Genomic DNA, 18,797 nt, shown 5'->3' on the forward strand with positions numbered 1-18,797 from the left:
GCACTCCAGCCTGGGCGACAGAGCGAGACTCCGTCTCAAAAAAAAAAAAAATAGAAATTCTCCTGCCTCAGCCTCCGGGATTACAGGCATGCTGGGATTACAGGCGTGCGCCACCACGCCTGGCTAATTTTTGTATTCTTAGTAGAGACTGGGTTTCACCATGTTGGCCAGGCTGGTCTCAAACTCCTGACCTCAAGTGATCCACCCACCTCGGCCTTCCAAAGTGCTGGGATTACAGGCGTGAGCCACCGCGCCTGGCCCAAGAACATTTTTTGAAGCTAATTTTAAAATGGAGAACTCCGTGGCATTCTGAAAGGCAGGAGAGGTGATCTCTGATCTATAATATGCAAAGCTCCCTGGCTGGCCCACATAGGCTGGGACCCGGAAACTGGAAAAGCTGTAGGACATAATCATAGTCTACTGTGTTGTGAGGTTAAAATGATATGGACACGTGGGCTGGGCGCAGTGGCTCACGCCTGTAATCCCAGCATTTTGGGAGGCCAAAGCGGGCGGATCATCTGAGGTTGGGAGTTCGAGACCACCCTGACCAACAAGGAGAAACCCCATTTCTAGTAAAAATACAAAATTAGCTGGGTGTGGTGGTGCATGCCTGGTAATCCCAGCTACTCAGGAAGGCTGAGGCAGGAGAATCGCTTGAGCCCAGAGGCGGAGGTTGCAGTGAGTCAAGATCGCGCCACTGCACTCCAGCCTGGGCAACAAGAGCGAAATTCAGTCTAAAAAAAAAAAAAAAGATATGGACACACTGAAAAAAACACTCCAAAGTCCACTTCCACAGATTATGCAGGGAAATCAACTACACATTCCCACAAGAATGTTCATCTCAGCCTTGTTCATGATATCAAGTGTGGAAGCAAATCTTGAGGGGTAGGGGGCTTGGTTAAATAATGATACATCAGTATGTTGGAAGACCACACATTCATAAAAATAACATGTTCTGGAAGAATATTTAATGGCATTCAGTGTAAAAGCCAAATTACCAAGGAGTAGTGTAGAGACCATGTCATTTTATTAAAGGTGAGAGAGAGAGAAAGAGGAAATGTGTGTATGTATACAGAAAGACTGAAAGGAAATACCCCCAAAAGTAAGCGTTGGTTATTTGGTGCCATTAAGGAGTTTCCAAATTGTTGACAATCAACAAGTGTTTCAGATTGGCTTTGAGTTGCCTTTTGCGTTGAGATCACTTTACTAATACTACATGGAATTTGATTCAACCCTTCCAAGTTAGAAATGGTGAATCATCAAATTTCCTAACTTCCAGTAACTAGAATGAGGCCATCCATTACATGGTTCCACTTTTGCACTGTTCCTGGCCCACAGTTGTTGCAGAGTAAACACTTGCTGTATGGCTACACCATCATGCTCAGCGGTGAGCGCCGCATGGGCCCTGGGAGCTTAGTTATCATCCTGGAAAGAGCTGGCAGCTTTTCTACATGGGTGCTTTGCTGTGCGAGGTACTGAAACAAACAACCATGCTACAGGCTTACTGGGAATTCCCAATCTTAAATAACTGCTAGTGACAGACAGCAATATTGATAGCATGGTAAGTCAAACTAATAAGTATTTACGCTAAGGATAAACATCAAGGAATAACCCAGTCCCTTCTGAAACCACACACCGAGAGCCTCTGGCCTTCATGGCTAGTTTAAAACAGACAGAGCTATCACTAGAGTGAGGCAACCACAACTTTGCCCCGGGACACATACATTTCGAGGTTGCAAAAATGTTAAATAATGGTTTTCAGAGATTGTGCAATTTTTAAATGATTCCATTTACAGGATGACAGCACGTATGCATTCTTCCTGTCAGGAGGTCTCCTCTGGGCTAGTTACTGAAAACAAGTAGAGGAGATAAGACCCTCCCAGCCAACAAAGGTGACCCCGAGAGCCTGCCTGGGAGCACTCAGGGTGTCCCAAAGCTGCTTGACCGGCTCACAATCTGGGTCGGACGCTACTGGATTCCCATCTCAATGACTGCGGGCGAAAAGACATCTGTCTTAGTCCCCCTCACCCTCCTGCCCTCACCCACTGCCTTCTCGTTAGTCCCACTCGCTCCTTCCCAGACAGGAGGTGCCAGGGTTAGAAAGACAGGGTCGACGGGATTGACGGCAGATCCCATGTCTTCCCAAACGGAAAAGGAAACCCATTCATTGGAAGGAGAGTTGACGTCAAGGAGTGGTGGGCTGCTGCCCCCGAGAATGCGGCTGCTCTCCCAGGCAGGAAACACCAGGAAATCCTGAGCCAACAGCCCATGCCTCACTGCCTGTGATTCACTCCCTGAACCGAAAATCACAGTAACACAAGAGGAAGGTCCCTCCTCTTCTAGCTTGCTTGCTGAGAGAGGGTCTCTCCCGAACACAGGGCTGTTAGCAAATTCCAAAGGGAGGAAGTGTCTGTCCGGCCCACCTTCTGCCTCCAGCGATGAGAAACGGCCCCGGGGGGCTGATCAGCTGTTTGTGAGGAGCCTGTTCTTTGTTAAAAGGAATGCAGCCTGCCCGCTGGAGATGGGATGAAACCCGTAACTGCCCCGTGGGTTCACCTTGCTTGCCGCCCAGACAGAACTGATTTATCAAGACAGGTGCATTGCAATGGAGAAAGAATGATTCACACAGAGCCGGCTGCGCGGGAGACCAGAGTTTTATTATTACTCAAATCAGTCTCCCCAAGCATTCGGGGATCAGAGTTTTTAAAGATAATTTGGCAGGTAGGGAAGCTTGGGAAGTGGGGAGTGCTGATTGGTCAGATTGGAGAAGGACTCTTAGAAGGTTGAAGTGAGGTTTTTTTTGCTGTCTTCTATTCCTGGGTGGGATGGCAGAACTGGTTGAGCCAGATAACTAGTCTGGGTGGTGTCAGCTGATCCATGAGTGCCGGGTCTGCAAAATATCTCAAGCACTGATCTGCGGTTTTATGATAGTGATGTTATCCCGAGGAGTAATTTGGGGAGGTTCAGATTCTTGGAGCCAGAGGTTGCAAGACCCTAAACTGTAATTTCTAATCTTATAGCTAATTTGTTAGTCCTGCAAAGGCAGACTAGACCCCAGGCAAGAAGGGAGTCTTTTCGGGAAAGGGCTGTTATCAATTTTGTTTCAGAGTCCAACTACGAACTGAATTCTTTCCCAAAGTTAGTTCGGCCTATGGCCTACGCCCACGAATGAACAAGGACAGCTTAAAGGTTAGAAGCAAGATGGAGGCCGGGCGTGGAGGCTCACACCTGTAATCCCAGCACTTTGGGAGGCTGAGGTGGTTGGATCACGAGGTCAGGAGATCGAGACCATCCTGGCTAACACGGTGAAACCCCGTCTCTACTAAAAATACAGAAAAATTAGCCATGCGTGGTGGCACATGCCTGTAGTCCCAGCTACCCAGGAGGCTGAGGCAGGAGAATCGCTGGAACCTGGGAAGTGGAGGTTGGAGTGAGCCGAGATCACGCCACTGCACTCCAGCCTGGGCAACAGAGCTAGACTCCATCTCAAAAAAATAAAAGAAGATGGAGTCGATTAGGTCTGATTTCCTTTACTGTCATAATTTCCTCAGTTACAATTTTGCGAAGATGGTTTCAAAGCCTACCTGGGAGTGGCTGCCTGCCTCCCTCTCCCTCTATTCTTCCCCTTGGTCATACGTCCAGCCTCACCAGCCTGGCCTTCTCTCGAGCCCGCGTCCTCCTCAGCATCTTTTTTGTTGCTGTTGAGATAAAGTTTTGCCCTTGCCACCCAGGCTGGAGTGCAGTGGCACGACCTCGGCTCACTGCAACCTCTGCCTCTCCGGTTCAAGCGATTCTCCTGCCTCAGCCTCCCAAGTAGTTGGGATTACAGGTGCCTGCCACCACCCCCAGCTATTTTTTTTTTTTTTTTTTTTTTTTTTTTGTATTTTTAGTAGAGACAAGGTTTCACCATGTTGGCCAGGCTGGTCTCAAACTCCTGACCTGAGACGATCCACTTGCTTTGGCCTCTCAAAGTACTGGGATTACAGGTGTGAGCCACTGCGCCCAGCCTTCCTCAGCATCTTTACATTTGCTCTTCCCTCTGCTCAGAAGCACCTTCCCCCAGCTAATCTCATCCTGAGCTCTGTCCAAATGTCCCCCTCCCCTAGAAACAGCTTTTCAACCTGGATAACAGGATTTTAGTTTCTTTTTTTTTTTGAGATGGATTCTTGCTCATTGCCCAGGCTGGAGTGCAGTGGCACGATCTTGGCTCACTGCAAGCTCCGCCTCCCGGGTTCATGCCATTCTCCTGTCTCAACCTCCCGAGTAGCTGGGACTACAGGCGCCCGCCACCACACCCGGCTAATTTTTTGTATTTTTAGCAGAGACGGGGTTTCACTGTGTTAGCCAGGATGGTCTCGATCTCCTGACCTCGTGATCCGCCCGCCTCGGCCTCCCAAAGTGCTGGGATTACAGACGGGAGCCACCGCCCCTGGCCCAGGATTTTAGTTTCTTCCTCTTCCTCGCAGTGACCTAATGGTTTGCTGTTGTGTGTTTTGTCTCTTTCCCATCAGAATGCGAGCTCATGAATCTTTGTGTGCTCTGAGCACTGTGAAGAGGATCTGGCCCCAGAACTGGGCTCCACATGCTGGAGTGAGGAATGCACACAGGGCCAAAGGCAGTGAGCTCTGGAGCCACCAATGGTGGGGACAAGGGTGACTTGGCCTCCTGGGGAGACCTCTGACCTGCTGTTTGCTATCAGTTTGCAAGCCTGGAAGCTCAGGCCACCTTTTGGGGCTGGCTTTCCTGAGCCCCCAGTCTCCCCACAGGCCCCAGCCCTTTTCCTGTCTTCATGCCCTGCTAACACCTCCCCAAGTTCTACTCTCCCTGCTAAGCTGTTACTCTGATCTTTCCCAGTCCCTGATACCGTTCCCACCAAAACTAAGCCCTAACTCCAGCTCTCCCTGGCACAAGACAGACTTCTTTTCCCTCCAAGCAGGGCTCAGCATACGTCTTTGTTTTGTTTTGCTTTTTTTGGAGATGGAGTCTCGCTCTGTCACCCAGGCTGGAGTGCAATGGCGCAATCGCAATCTCAGCTCACTGCAACCTCTGCCTCCCGGGTTCAAGCAATTCTCCTGCCTCAGCCTCCCGAGAAGCTGGGATTACAGGCACCCGCCACCACATCCAGCTAATTTTTTGTATTTTTAGTAGAGACGGTATTTCGCCATATTGACCAGGCTAGTCTTGAACTCCTGACCTCAGGTGATCCACCTGCCCCAGCCTCCCAAAGTGCTGGGATTACAGGCATGAGCCACCAAGCCCAGCCTAGTTTTGTTTTGTTTTGTTTTTTTGAGACAGAGTCTCGCTGTATCACCCAGGCTGGAATGCAGAGGCATGATCTCCGCTCACTGCAAACTCTGCTCCCAAGTTTAAGAGATTCTTGGCCAGGCATGGTGGCTCACGCCTGTAATCCCAGAACTTTGGGAGGCCAAGGCGGGCAAATCACAAGGTCAGGAGATCGAGACCATCCTGGAGCTAACACGGTGAAACCCCGTCCTTTACTGAAAAAAAGAAAAAAAAAGGCCGGGCGCGGTGCTCAGCTGTAATCCCACACTTTGGGAGGCCGAGAGCGGGTGGATCACCGATGTCAGATGATCGAGACCCATTCCTGGCTAACATGGTGAAAACCCCGTCTCTACTAAAAAAACAAATAACTAGCCGGGCGTAGTGGCAGGCGCCTGTAGTCCCAGCTACTCGGAGGCTGAGGGTTGAGAATTTGGCGTTGAACCTGGGAAGGCGGAGCTTGCAGTGAGCGAGATCGCGCCACTGCACTCCACCTGGGTGACACCGACACAGCCGAGAGCCGCGAGAGCTCCGTCCAAAAAAAAAAAAAAGAAAGAAAAAAAAATTAGCCAGCTAGTGATGGGGTCTGTGGTCCCAGCTGGAGGCTGAGGCAGGAGAATGGCTTGCAACCCAGGAGACAGAGCTTGCAGTGAGCTGAGATACACGCCACTGCACTCCAGCCTGGGTGACAGAGCAAGAGTCTATCTCAAAAAAAAAAAAAGAGAGAGAGATTCTTGTGCCTCAGCCTCCAGAGTAGCTGGGATTTCGGGCATGCACCACCATACTCAGCTAATTTTTTTGTATTTTTGTAGAGACGGGGTTTCTCCATATTGGCCAGGTTGGTCTCGAACCCCTGACTTCAAACAATCTGCCCACCTCGGCCTTCCTAAGTGCTGGGATTTCAGGCGTGAGCCACTGCGCCTGGCCAGCATATGTTTTCTTAAAGGGCAAATAGTAAACATTTTAGGCCAGGAGCAGTAGCTCCCACCTGTAATCCCAACACTTTGGGAGGGCAAGGGGGAGGATGGCTTCAGATCAGGAGTTTGAGACCAGCCTGGACAACATGGTGAAACCCCACTTCTACAAAAAAAATTTAAAAAATTAACTAAGCCTGGTGGCTCATGCCTGTGGCCCCAGTTACTTGACAGGCTGAGGTGGGAGGATCACTTGGACCTGGGAGGTTGAGGCTGCAGTGAGCTGTGATCACACCACTACACTCCAGCCTGGGTGACAGAGTGACACCCTGTCTCAAAAAAGCCAAACAAACAAAAAAAAACCCACACAAATAAATAAATAAATATGTTCTACTTTGAAGGCCAGATGGTCTTGGTGGCAACTACTCAACTCTGGTGTGAAAGCAGCCACAGACAATTTGAATGAGCCTGGCTGCGATCCAATAAAACCTTATTTACAAAAATCGTCCTCCAGCCCATGCCCCATAGTTTGCCAACTCCTGGGTTAGAAAAGTTTTCTGCTGTGCACAATGGCACATGCCCATAGTCTCAGTTACTCGGGAGGCTGAGGCAGGAGGATCACCTGAGCCCAGGAATTCCGGCTGTAGTGCGCTATGCCAATCAGGTGTTCGCACTACATTCAGCATCAATATGGTGGCCTCCACCATGTTGCCCAAGGACGGGTGAACCAGCCCAGGTGGGAAAAGGGACAGGTAAAGATTCCCATGCTGATTAGTAATGGACCGCGCCTGTGAATAGCCGCTTGCGCTCCAGCCTGAGTGACAGAGTGAGACCTTGTGTTTTTCTTTTTTCCTTTTTTTTTTTTTTTTTTTTGAGACACAGTCTCGCTCTGTCGCCCAGGCTGGAGTGCAGTGGTGCAATCTCGACTCACTGCAAGCTCCGCCTCCCGGGTTCACGCCATTCTCCCACTTCAGCCTCCCAAGCAGCTGGGATTACAGGCCCCCGCCACCACGCCTGGCTAGTTTTTTGTATTTTTAGTAGAGACGGGGTTTCACTGTGTTAGCCAGGATGGTCTCGATCTCCTGACCTCGTGATCCACCCTCCTTGGCCTCCCAAAGTGCTGGGATTACAGGCGTGAGCCACCGTGCCCGGCGTGTTGTTTTTTTTTTTTTTGAGAGAGGGTCTCTCTCAGTCGCCCAGACTGGAGTGCAGTGGCATGATCTTGGCTCACTGTAGCCCCCATCTCCTGGGCTCAAGCCATCCTCCCACCTCTGCCTTCCAAGTAGCTGGGACTACAGGTGTGCATCACCATGCCAGGCTAATTTTTGTATTTTTTCTAGAGACAGAGTTTTGCCATGTTGCCCAGGCTGGTCTTGAACTCCGGAGCTCAAGCAATCCACCCATCTTGGCCTCCCAAAGTGCTGGGATTACAGGCATGAGCCACCACACCCAGCCTGAGATCCTGTACTTAAAAAAAGAAACAACTAGGCCGGGCGCGGTGGCTCAAGCCTGTAATCCCAGCACTTTGGGAGGCCAAGACGGGCGGATCACGAGGTCAGGAGATCGAGACCATCCTGGCTAACACGGTGAAACCCCGTCTCTACTAAAAAATACAAAAAACTAGCCGGGCGAGGTGGCAGGCGCCTGTAGTCCCAGCTGCTAGGGAGGCTGAGGCAGGAGAATGGCGTAAACCCGGGAGGCGGAGCTTGCAGTGAGCTGAGATTCGGCCACTGCACTCCAGTCCGGGCGACAGAGCGAGACTCCATCTCAAAAAACAAAAACAAAACAAAAAAAAGAAACAACAACAAAAAACAGCTTTCCCCACCGCTGTAGCCATGTACCCGGCATGGGCCCTGCTAGACCTGTATGGCCCTAAAATTGAAAGAGATGAGGATTTCTGGGACTGGGGGCCTGAGCCTGTTGGAGCTGAGGGAAAGTGCAAAACAGCTGAAAGTTGTAAGGAGCAAATTTGACAAACACAGAAGCTCGAATCAGCAACCTCCCTGTGCAGGGGTGGGAGCCGGTCAAAGCTCTTCCATTCATCATTTAAACTTTTCAGTGTCGAAAATCTTGTCATGTGCAAAACAAAACACCCGTTGCTCAATGGCTCCCTCGCCACAAAGAAGCCCAGGACGTTCTGGCATTTGATCAACAAGAAGCCAGAGCCCAGATTTCTGGAAATGCCTTTTGGGCAGAGCATCCTGGTTTGTTTCTCTGTCACCGGTGAGAGATAAAAGCAGCTCTCGGTTTCAGGGGAATCTCAGTCTTTTGTGGCATGGCGGGTCGCCAGCGTCACCTGAGCAAGGAGCTGCAGGCCTCGAGATCCAGCAGCCCACAGCATGAGGAATCCAGTGATATCCCAGGGAATCCCAGGGTCCCCCATCCCGCAGCTTCTCCCTGCCCAGCCCCCACAGTGAAGTAGAGGAAGAGGCCAAGCATGCCTACTTAAGATGAGGTCCAAGGGGGGAGGGCCAGTGGGACAGGAAGATCTGGACTCCTCCTCCTGACCAGGCTTGATTTATTTCCAGTATCCTGGAATTTAGGAAAGAGACTCGAAATAAATCCCCTGGCCGGGCGCGGTGGCTCAAGCCTGTAATCCCAGCACTTTGGGAGGCCGAGACGGGCGGATCACGAGGTCAGGAGATCGAGACCATCCTGGCTAACACGGTGAAACCCCGTCTCTACTAAAACTACAAAAAACTAGCCAGGCGAGGTGGTGGCGCCTGTAGTCCCAGCTACCCGGGAGGCTGAGGCGGGAGAATGGCGTGAACCCGGGAGGCGGAGCTTCCAGTGAGCTGAGATCCGGCCACAGCACTCCAGCCTGGGTGACAGAGCGAGACTCCGTCTCAAAAAATAATAATAATAATAAAATAAATAAATAAATCCCCCAAAGTCCATAACCTTCCTTGCCCTTTAGCTTGGGAGAGGCAGAGGTCAGGCTGAGCTGCTGCCTCAACGCCTGCAGACCCTGGCAGGGAAGGGAGGGAAGGGGAGGGCAGTCACCCTGGAGGGTGGGCCTGTGCTGACCTGGGGAGTCCATGCCCCGCCTGAAGGGCCAGTGGGAATGTGCTGGAACGTGGTCCACCGCTACCAGAGTGTCCTGTTTTTCCAAGGAATCTCCAGATTCAAATGTAGATGTGAACTTTCCAGATTTTTTTCATGTTGTCTCAAACATTGTTTTAATTCTGTGTAGGCCACACAGCCACTGCGTCTACAGACTGCATTCAGCCATGCACATGCCACCACTCTGCATCTTGTTTTTTTTGGTGGTGTTTTTGGGCCTGCGTTCTTGCTGGATTGCGGGGCTAATTCGCCGAAGCATTGGTGGCCCCAGAGTAGGCCTGCATCTTCTGGTCTGTTAAAAAAAAAAAAAAAAAAAAAAAAAAAAGAGAGAGAAGAGAGAAGAACAATACCCAGGTGCGCACAGGAAGCAGGGAATAGCGAGGGAAGACTCTGGCGTGTCTGATTGCACCTTTGAGATGTACAGTGGCTGTCTGTACGTATTCACAAGCGTGTGGTTTTCCATTTGCCAAAGTGGGGTTGGTGTGTTTTTTTCACAGAATGCCTGGAACACCTCCCCACAGTAGAATGAAAGTGGGTTCTCTTTCTCGCTCGTGTTTTTTTTTTTTTTTTTGTTTTGGAGATGGAGTGCGGTCGCGAGCTCTGCTCTCGCGCCCAGGCCGTGTGGAAGTGCAGTGGCACAGATCTCGGGCGTCATGCACCTTCTGCCTCCCAAGTTCAAGAGGTATGTCTCGCCACCTCAGGGGCCTCCTGAGTAGGCTGGGAGCTACAGGTGCGCACCACCACTCCCGCGGCTGAATTTTTGTATTTTTTTTTTTTTTTTTTTTTTTGAGGAGTCTCCCTCTGTTGCCCAGGCTTGCGAGTGGCAGCTGGGCCGGGATCCTCAGGCTCACTGCCAGAGCGCGCGCCTCGCGCGGGGTTCCGCCCATCTCTCCTGCCTCAGCCTTCCAAGTCGCGGGACTACAGGCGCGGCCCCGCACCTCGCCCGGCTAGTTTTTGCTATTTTTAGTAGGACGGCGGTTGTTAGCCAGGATGGTCTAATTTTTGTATTTTTAGTAGAGAAGAGGTCTCGCCATGTTGGCCAGGCTGGTCTTAAACTCCTGACCTCGGGTGATCCACCTGCCTCAGCCTTTCAAAGTGCTGAGATTACAGGCATGAGGCACTCCTCCTGGCAAAGTGGGGTCTTCTTAGTTCAGCTCACAGACACCTAAGCTTGAGCTGGAAGCAAGGGGCTAAGGCCTTTGGGGGGTGAGAGGGAGAGTGAAGTAGAAGTGAAGGGAAAAGACAGTGGGTAGCAGAGGCCCGGGCACTTGGCACCAGGGGCATGCCTGTCCCCCCAGCAGGCCCTCCCTGTCTCTACCAGCTCTCCATCCTCCCCTCCCCTGTGTATGACACCGAGTGGCCTGGAGGGAGGCCAGAGGAGCCTGTGTGTGGGGAAAGCCTGGCACCAGCCTGAGCTCTGCCATCATCTGGCTGGGAGACCTCGCACCGGACAGGGACCTTGCTAGACCTCAGCTTCCCATCAGCCTACAGAGAATCCCCCTTGGTTGTCCCCCCAATAGATTAGGTCTCCTCGTAATAGGCTCACATAGCTCCTGGGACTTCTTCATAGTACGCAGCACAGTCAAAATTAATCAATCCCAATATAATTCTGGAAGAATCTTGTCCTTCTGGAAAAACATCTAAGCTCCATGAGATCCCAGACTGATAAATTTCTGGCACCTAACTCAATCCTTGACACACAGTAGGTGCTCAGTAAATATCTACTTGAGGCCAGGGGTGGTGGCTCATGCCTGTAATCCCAGCACTTTGGGAGGCTGAGGCTGGCGGATCACAAGGTCAGGAGTTCGAGACCAGCCTGGCCAATATGGTGAAACCCCGTCTCTACTAAAAAATACAAAAATTAGCCCAGCGTGGTGGCAGGCACCTGTAGTCCCAGCTACTCGGGAGGCTGAGGCAGGAGAATCGCTTGAACCCAGGAGGTGGAGGTTGCAGTGAGCCGAAATTGCGCCCCTGCACTCCAGCCTGGGAGACGGCGCAAGACTATCTCAAACAAAAAACAAGTGCTGCAGGGACAAGAAGTGACTGCAGGCAGGTCCTGCAGCCCCCAGGGGCCTGACCCTCTCCGCCAGCATTTTGTTTGCAATTATCGGGGGAGTGGCTGCTGGGGGAGTATGAAACCTGGGAAGGAGCAGTTCTTATACTCCAGGTTAAGAAACTCTGAACAACACCAACCTAAGGCCCAGTGAGTACAGTGCGGGCAAGGGGGAGGGAGGAAGGAACACGTGGGGATAGCTGCCTCATTTTCACCTTAGACGCCTTAAAGTCTCACCTTCTTGTCCTTGGTGGAGGCTCCAGCCCCACTCCTTCTAGCCCACTTCTCTGCCTTCGAAGCTGGTTCAGGATCTTGGGAGCCAGAGAGAGGATATTATTTTCTTTTTTCTTTTTCTTTTTTTTTTTGAAACGGAGTCTCGCTCTGTCGCTCAGGCTGGAGTGCAGTGGCCGGATCTCAGCTCACTGCAAACTCCGCCTCCTGAGTTTACGCCATTCTCCTGCCTCAGCCTCCCGAGTAGCTGGGACTATAGGCGCCCACCACCACTCCCGGCTAGTTTTTTGTATTTTTAGTAGAGACGGGGTTTCACCGTGTTAGCCAGGATGGTCTCGATCTCCTGACCTCGTGATCCGCCCGTCTCGGCCTCCCAAAGTGCTGGGATTATAGGCTTGAGCCACCGCGCCCGGCCTTTTTTCTTATTCTTTTACTTTCTTCTTTTTTTTTTTTTTTTTGAGACGGAGTTTCGCTCTTGTCGCCCAGGCTGGAGTGCAATGGCACAATCTCAGCTCACTGTAAATCTCCACCTCGCAGTTTTAAGTGATTCTCCCACCTCAGCCTCCTGAGGGGCTAGGATTACAGGCATGTGCCACTGTGCCCAGCTAATTTTGTATTTTTAGTAGAGACAGCGTTTCACCATGTTGGCCAGGCTGTTCTTGAATTCCTGACCTCAGGTGATCCACTAGCCTTGGCCTCCCAAAGTGCTGGGATTACAGGCGTGAACCACTGGGCCTGGCCTATCATTTTCTATTTGAACTTGCCCAAGAATCAGTACATGGCAAAGTGCACACCAGGTGTGCTTCACACTGCAGAGGAGGCAGGGACTTCCCAGAGGGTGAGGGGCTCAGAAGAAGCCTGCGTCTGGGCTGCAGGAGGTTGACCAGAGGCTGCAGGCACACTATGGTCCTGAGGAACACCTGTCCCAGAGCCCCATGAGAGTCAGGGCACCCGACTGTGCCCACCTGGCTCCAGCAGCCAGCCCAACTGGAGTACTGCAGGGCGAGCCGGACAGCTGCACTCACCTGCTCCTCCACGAGCTCCTGCCGCTCCAAGGGCGCCTGGGCCCAAGACATCCCAAGAGGCACGTCTCCCGGAGACAGCCTGGCCTCCTCACCCCTCCCGAGCTCTCCCCCTCCTGGGCACGGCCTCCTCTGCGTTGCCGCCCAGATGGTTCACCACAGCTTCACTTCCCAGAACTGCCCTGCTGCCTTGATGTCTGCTCCCGCAGCTGCTTCAGGGCAAATAGAAACTCTTCCCACCCCAGCCTCGGACAGAGCAGCATTTGTCGGTTTGGGGTCAGAGGAGATATTGGCTAGGAGCTAACTCCTCACTCCCCACCCTCCAACTCCAAACTTGTAGCAGATGTGGATTCCTCTTTGACAAAGTGGGAAGAAACTTTCCTCCCCTTCTCGCTGCGCCCCCAACATTTCATCCTCTCTGCACCCTCCTAGATAGTCACCCCCCTTACCCACTTTCACCCTCTCAATGCTCCCCGGGGCCCCTCTGTGGGTGGAGGAATGGGCCCCCCAGGGCAGGGGTCCTGGCACTCAGGCTCAGCCCAGTCCCCAGAGGGAACGAGGAATCCGAGACGGCGGCCGGTGGGTAGGTGGGTGGGCCCCTCAAGTGTTTTCTTTCCCCTCCCCTCCTCGAAGTTTTTCTGGGAAATGCCAGAGGCCGGCTGGGCTTGGAATGTCAGGCTTGAAAGAACTCCTCCACTGCCTCTTAGACATCGGAGCCACAAACCTTTTTATTAGCTCCGGGGCCCCTCCTGGCGGGAACAAAGGCCTGCAAACAGGAATGCCATTGTCCCTGCCTCCCTTGGCCTGCCCCTATTGGAAGCAGGAAAGAGAGGGCTCAGGGTCAACCTGGTCTGAGACCTGTGCACTCTTCCCCTGCTCCGGAAAGGTCATCTGGGTCACAGTTCTGCAGACTGCAAGGTTAGTTCCCACGGGCCATCCCAGTGGGTAAGAAAAAAGCCAGGGCTGCAGCCGAGGTGGGCTGGGGTGCAGCAGAGCTGAGCACTCCAGGTAGCCCAGCCCTAGGTTCCAGGCCTCAGCCCTGGGAGAGCCACACTGGAGCAGCAGGCAGGGCTTCCAGGAGGTCAGATGAGAGACAGGTCCCCCACCATCTCCTCCAAATTGGCCAAGAGAAAGGGGGACAGAAAGGAAGAGGCCTCCCTCCCTCCTCCCCTTGCCTCTAGACACCAATGTTGGACCTGAAGCTCTAGAAGGGAGGGAAGCTGATTGATTTCCCCACCGTATATCCCCAGGTGTGGCAGGCTAGCTCACAGGCAGCAGACGCACAGCCAAAGGCAGGCCCTGGGCAGTACAGCCCCGGCTGCCTCCTTGTGCTGTAGAGTGCCCAGCAGTGTTCAAGACAGGGAGACCTTGGGTTTGGCATTTAGCAACGCTGTGGTCTGAGGCCGGCATCCTGACCCATCTAGCTGCAGATGCAGCCACCAACAATGGCAACCTCAGCATCCGCCCCCGGGCTGGCAAGCCTGTGTTCACCAAGCCATGCCACGGCTTCCCGCGACCACCCCGTGGCGCCAGGGTTCCTTCCCATCCATGAGATTTGGGGAAGGGTTCAGCATCTGTCACACACCATGAGTAAGTGGAGCCCTACAGGCGGCTGAAACCACTGTGTACTTCCCCTCCATCATGAATGAGTATCTTTATTATCTTTATGACCAAGCACCTTTGCCTGGAAATGGGATTGTGACTTCGCAGAAATTCTGCAAAGGGAGAGATTAGGAAAAGGCGAGAGTCTCCTAAATCCCTTAGATGGGAAATCAGGAGGGCAGAGCAGAGGGGCCCGATCTCCCCTCGACCCCCCCCAGTGGAGGGAATATAAGAGCAAGCAAGCCTGTGTCCCAGCTCTGGCTTCTCTCTGCTGGGGTCCCTGCCTGGAAACGGCTCTGGAGTGTGCCCTGTAAAGGCCCAGGTGTCTCTGCCCACATTTCCAGAAACGTTTTTGTCTTCATTCCCTTTGTCTTCAGATTAACAGGCCTCGTAATCTCATGGATGGGGCTTCCTAGCACTCACACCCTCTACCCCATCTGTATACCCTTTACCCCTCCTGAGCCCTGCAGGGAAAACCAAAAACTACTCTAGAAGAAAGCAGGTTGTGGTCTCTGAAAACAAGGGAAAGAAGAAGTCAACATCATCCTTGACTTAAAGATTCTTTCTGCGTACCAGATTCCAGTCTTAAAAAGAAAAAAAATCAAATATAGTCTGTTTCCCCAACATCCTCGCTGGAGATCTAGTCAGAACATTTTGGTTAATGCAAAAAGAGCTACCTGGAAGTTTAGAGTGTCTGCCTTTTTTTTTTTTTTTTTTTTTTTTTTTTTTGAGACAGGGTCTCACTCTGTCTTCCAGGCTGGAATGCCACGGCACAATCACAGCTCACCGCAGGCTCTACCTGCTGGGCTCAAGGGATCCTCCCACCTCAGCCTCCCAAGTAGCTGGGACCACAGGCGTGCACCACCACGTCCAGCTAATTTTTAAATTTTTTTGTAGAGATGGAGTCTCCACTATGTCGCCCAAGTTGGTCTCAAACTCCTGAGCTCAAGCAGTCCTCCCACCTCGGCCTCCCAAAGTGCTGGGATTACTGGCACATGCCACGGTGCCCAGCCTATCTACCAACCTATCTGCCAAATTTTAAAGGAAAAGTAGAAATCAGCCAAGGTATGGAAGGTAGTTCCCTCCCTGTCCCCAGACAGGGAAGCAAGTGTACAGAAACCCAGGACTGAGGACGGTAGTACCTTCTGGACAGCTTGGAGCTCCATGAAGCTGGAGCATGAGGCCCCAGCTGCCGAGGCAGTGGCGGCCGATGAAACTGACACAGGGCAGCGTGGGACGCACACTGCACCGAAGAGTCTGGATTCATCCAGAAAGCGATGGGAAACCATGAGAGAGATTAGAATGCCAAAGGAAAGGCCAGGCACGGTGGCTCACGCCTGTAATCCCAACACTTTGGGAGGCCAAGGCAGGAGGATCACCTGAGGTCAGGAGTTTGAGACCAGCCTGGCCAACATAGCAAAACCTTGTCTCTACTAAAAATACAAAAAAATTAGCCAGGTATGGTGGCACATGCCTGTAATTCCAAGTACTCCGGAGGCTGAGGCAAGAAAATCACTTGAACCCGGGAGGCAGAGGTTGCAGTGAGCCCAGATGGCACCACCGCACTCCAGCCTGAGTGATAGAGTGGGACTCTGTCTCAAAAAAAAAAAAAAAAAAGCTTGGTGTCCAGCCGACCTGTTTCAAGACAAGCAGCTTTTTGGAATGTATCTTCCATGGGAGCTGTACAGTTCCCCAAAACAAGGCAGCTTACATCCATAGCCAACCATATGAACCCAAGCTGCAGCAGCTCAGCTCACTCCTCCCTCTCCTCGAAGCCTCCCCAGTGCTTTCAAAGTCATGACAGTTAACATGCATTGAGCACGTCCTATGTGCAAGGCACCACTCTAAGCATTTTGCATGTGGGAGCTTCAGACAACTCAATGAGGTAGATACTACTCTCCAACCATTTTATAAACAAGGAAACCAAGGCACAGCTGGCAAGGCAGATTGCCTAAAGTCACACAACTACTGGGTGATAGAGCCCGAACAACAGTTCGATCTCCTGAGTCAGTAGGCAGGGAGCCCCGTACCTCCCACCTAGGGGCCCCATGTCGATTGCCTCAGCCATCTCCCCCTGCAGGATTCACCCAGCACTTCTGTCTTCCAGCCCTTTGCCCTGTGCCTGGCAAAAGCAGGCTCTCAGTAAGGGTTTATGGAATGGATGAATGAACTTGACCTGTGTCAGAGCATTGTAATTTACAAAGCACTTTCTCATCCATTACCTCAAGGGCTTTTCCTTGAGTCTTCCTTGTCTTCCACTGGGCTCTGCCCAGAAGTGTATGGTCATGCAGCCACGTAACACTGAATGGATGAGAAAAAGAATGAACTGATTACAGAGAGAAGGAGAATCCATTTCATTACCCTGCAAGCATTGTGAGGGCAAAGACCAGGTCCTACTTATCATTATAGATCAATGCCCAGCCCAGTGCCTGGTGCATGGAGCTCAGTATTTGTGAAATGCGTTGAATAAACCAGTTTCCTCCTCTGCTCTCCTAACAGTCTGGAGGGAGAGTTGAACTGGGTTACTTCTATTTCTATCATGCTTTGATGTGCAGAATCTTTTTTATGTTTTTAAATTTCAAATCTCTTATGGGAAAAGGTTTTTTTTTTTTTTCTTTTTTTTTTTTTTTTTTTTTTTTTGAGACAGAGCTCTGTCGCCAGGCTGGAGTGCAATGGTGCAATCTCGGCTCACAGCAACCTCTGACTCCCTTGTTCAAGCAATTCTCCTGCCTCAGTCTCTCAAATAGCTGGGATTACAAGCATGCGCCACCATAACCAGCTAATTTTTGTATTTTTAGTAGAGACGAAGTTTTACCATGTTGGCCAGGATGGTCTTGATCTCCTGACCTCATGATCCACCCGCCTCAGCCTCCCAAAGTGCTGGGATTACAGGCATGAGCCATGGCGCCTGGCCCTTTTTTAAAAAATTTTTTTAAAATAGGGTCTCACTCTGTTGCCCAGACTAAAGTGCAGTGGCACGATCATGGCTCACTTCAGCCTCGACCTCCCTGACTAAAACAATCCTTCCATCTCAGCCTCCCAAGTAGCTGGGACTACAGGCACAGGCCACCACTCCTGGCTAATTTTTTTTCTATTTTTTGCAGAGATGTGGGTGCTCACTTTGCTGCCCAGGCGGGTCTTGGATGCCTATGTTCAAGTGATCCTCTGGCCTCAGCCTGCCAAAGGGAAGGAAAAGGTTCTGGCTCCAATTTTACAGATGGCAAAACAGAATCCCAGATAAACTGTGTGTCTTGTCCAAATATCATTGAGTCCCCAGCATATGCTGGAGAGAGGTGATGGCACGGACTGAGGATACCGTAGCAAAGGCAGTGCGCACCTATCAATTCCAGGACCCGCGAAAGGACCAGCTCTAGGTTCTGGAATCCCAAGCTCCCAGTCCCTGGCGGCAGTCTCTTCCTTCCCTTTCAGCGCCTCACTATCCTGGTATCTGGGAAGAGCACAGGGCCCCAGGCCCACAGCCTCTGCATCCCGAGAGGTGAGGATCTAACTGCCACTAAGGCAGCTCTCGGGTGTCTCCAGCACCACACAGCCCATTTGGGGACAAGATGACAAAACTTGCCATCCTTCATAAGGCTGGCCCCAGGTCTCCAAGCCCAAACTATCTACATCAGTGCCGACGTGACCAATAGCAAACCAATCTTTCACCTCCATCACCTCCTCTCCTCCCCTCTAACCCCTCCCCGCCAGTCCTCCCCCCACCCCAAGAGAGGCAGGGAGGCACATCCCAGGGGTGGGGCACATCCCGGGGTGTGGGCCATCTGGCAGTAGGCTGAACCCCTGAAAACTGCTTTCTGGAAATTTTCTCCCGCTAGAATTTTATTCCCAGGTCTGACCCCAGTCTGGGGTGTGAATTCCCCGTTCTCGGCCACCTTTCCAGCTCCGGAGACAGCCATTCCCGCAGACCCCTGGCGGGCCTATTCCAGGGCCTGGGGCGCGCAGCACCAAACTGCACTCCCCTAGGAGACCCCAGGGCGCCCTCTGGCGGACGCGGGCCGTAGGTTGGGGCCATCGTTCCCCCTCGAGCTCTCCAGCCCCGCCGGGAGCACCTGGCCCAACCCACATTGGACCCAGTCGGTTTGCAGACCCCAGTGCATGAAAGCGTTTTTATATGCGAGGGGAGGGGGGCTCCACACTCGCGTCAGGGTTGGCAAAGAACCTGGCAGTGGGCCAAGGCTGGGTAGCTGCCACGCAGGGGCGTCCCCTGCAACCCTGGGTCTCCCCTCTGGGACCTGCTCGCAGGTGACTGTCGCACGTCTCCAACCTCCGGCTCCCGGGTCTGCCCCCAGCCCCGTGGCCTGGCTGTGGGGTAAACCCACTTCCCTTTTGACTGGCCTGGGCCGCCTGGACCCGCAATCGGGCACTTGGGGAGGCCCGGGTGGCGGCGAGGGGGTGTCCCCGCGGGGTCCAAGAAAAGTGGAAGGGGAACCGGGAGGCTCTCCCGGTCGGCCTCCTAGAACTGCCCGCGCTCCCGAAGCGGCGCCCCCGCCTCTGCCAGAAATTGGCCTTCTTAGAAGGGAGGGGGGTGGGGGGAAAGTGTGAATGAGAAGTTGGGGGCGGAGCGCGGCGGGGAGGGGCCGCTGCCAGGAACGCGCCGCCGGGGCTGGCGCCGCG

At 52.5% G+C, this 18,797-nt stretch overlaps 1 long non-coding RNA gene across 1 annotated transcript; it reads right to left on the reverse strand.

The window, feature by feature from the left end:
• Positions 1 to 14,194: 14,194 nt before the first annotated feature.
• On the reverse strand, positions 14,195 to 18,669 carry LOC108534295 (uncharacterized). The gene is made up of 4 exons (XR_001886933.1): positions 18,343 to 18,669; positions 17,286 to 17,341; positions 16,388 to 16,466; positions 14,195 to 14,629 (listed from the first exon to the last, which is right to left on the reverse strand). It is a non-coding gene; the product is annotated as an uncharacterized LOC108534295 (long non-coding RNA).
• Positions 18,670 to 18,797: the final 128 nt, after the last annotated feature.

This window comes from Rhinopithecus bieti, unplaced genomic scaffold (assembly GCF_001698545.2).
Source record: "Rhinopithecus bieti isolate Rb0 unplaced genomic scaffold, ASM169854v2 scaffold_9899, whole genome shotgun sequence".
Taxonomy (NCBI): Eukaryota; Metazoa; Chordata; class Mammalia; order Primates; family Cercopithecidae; genus Rhinopithecus; species Rhinopithecus bieti.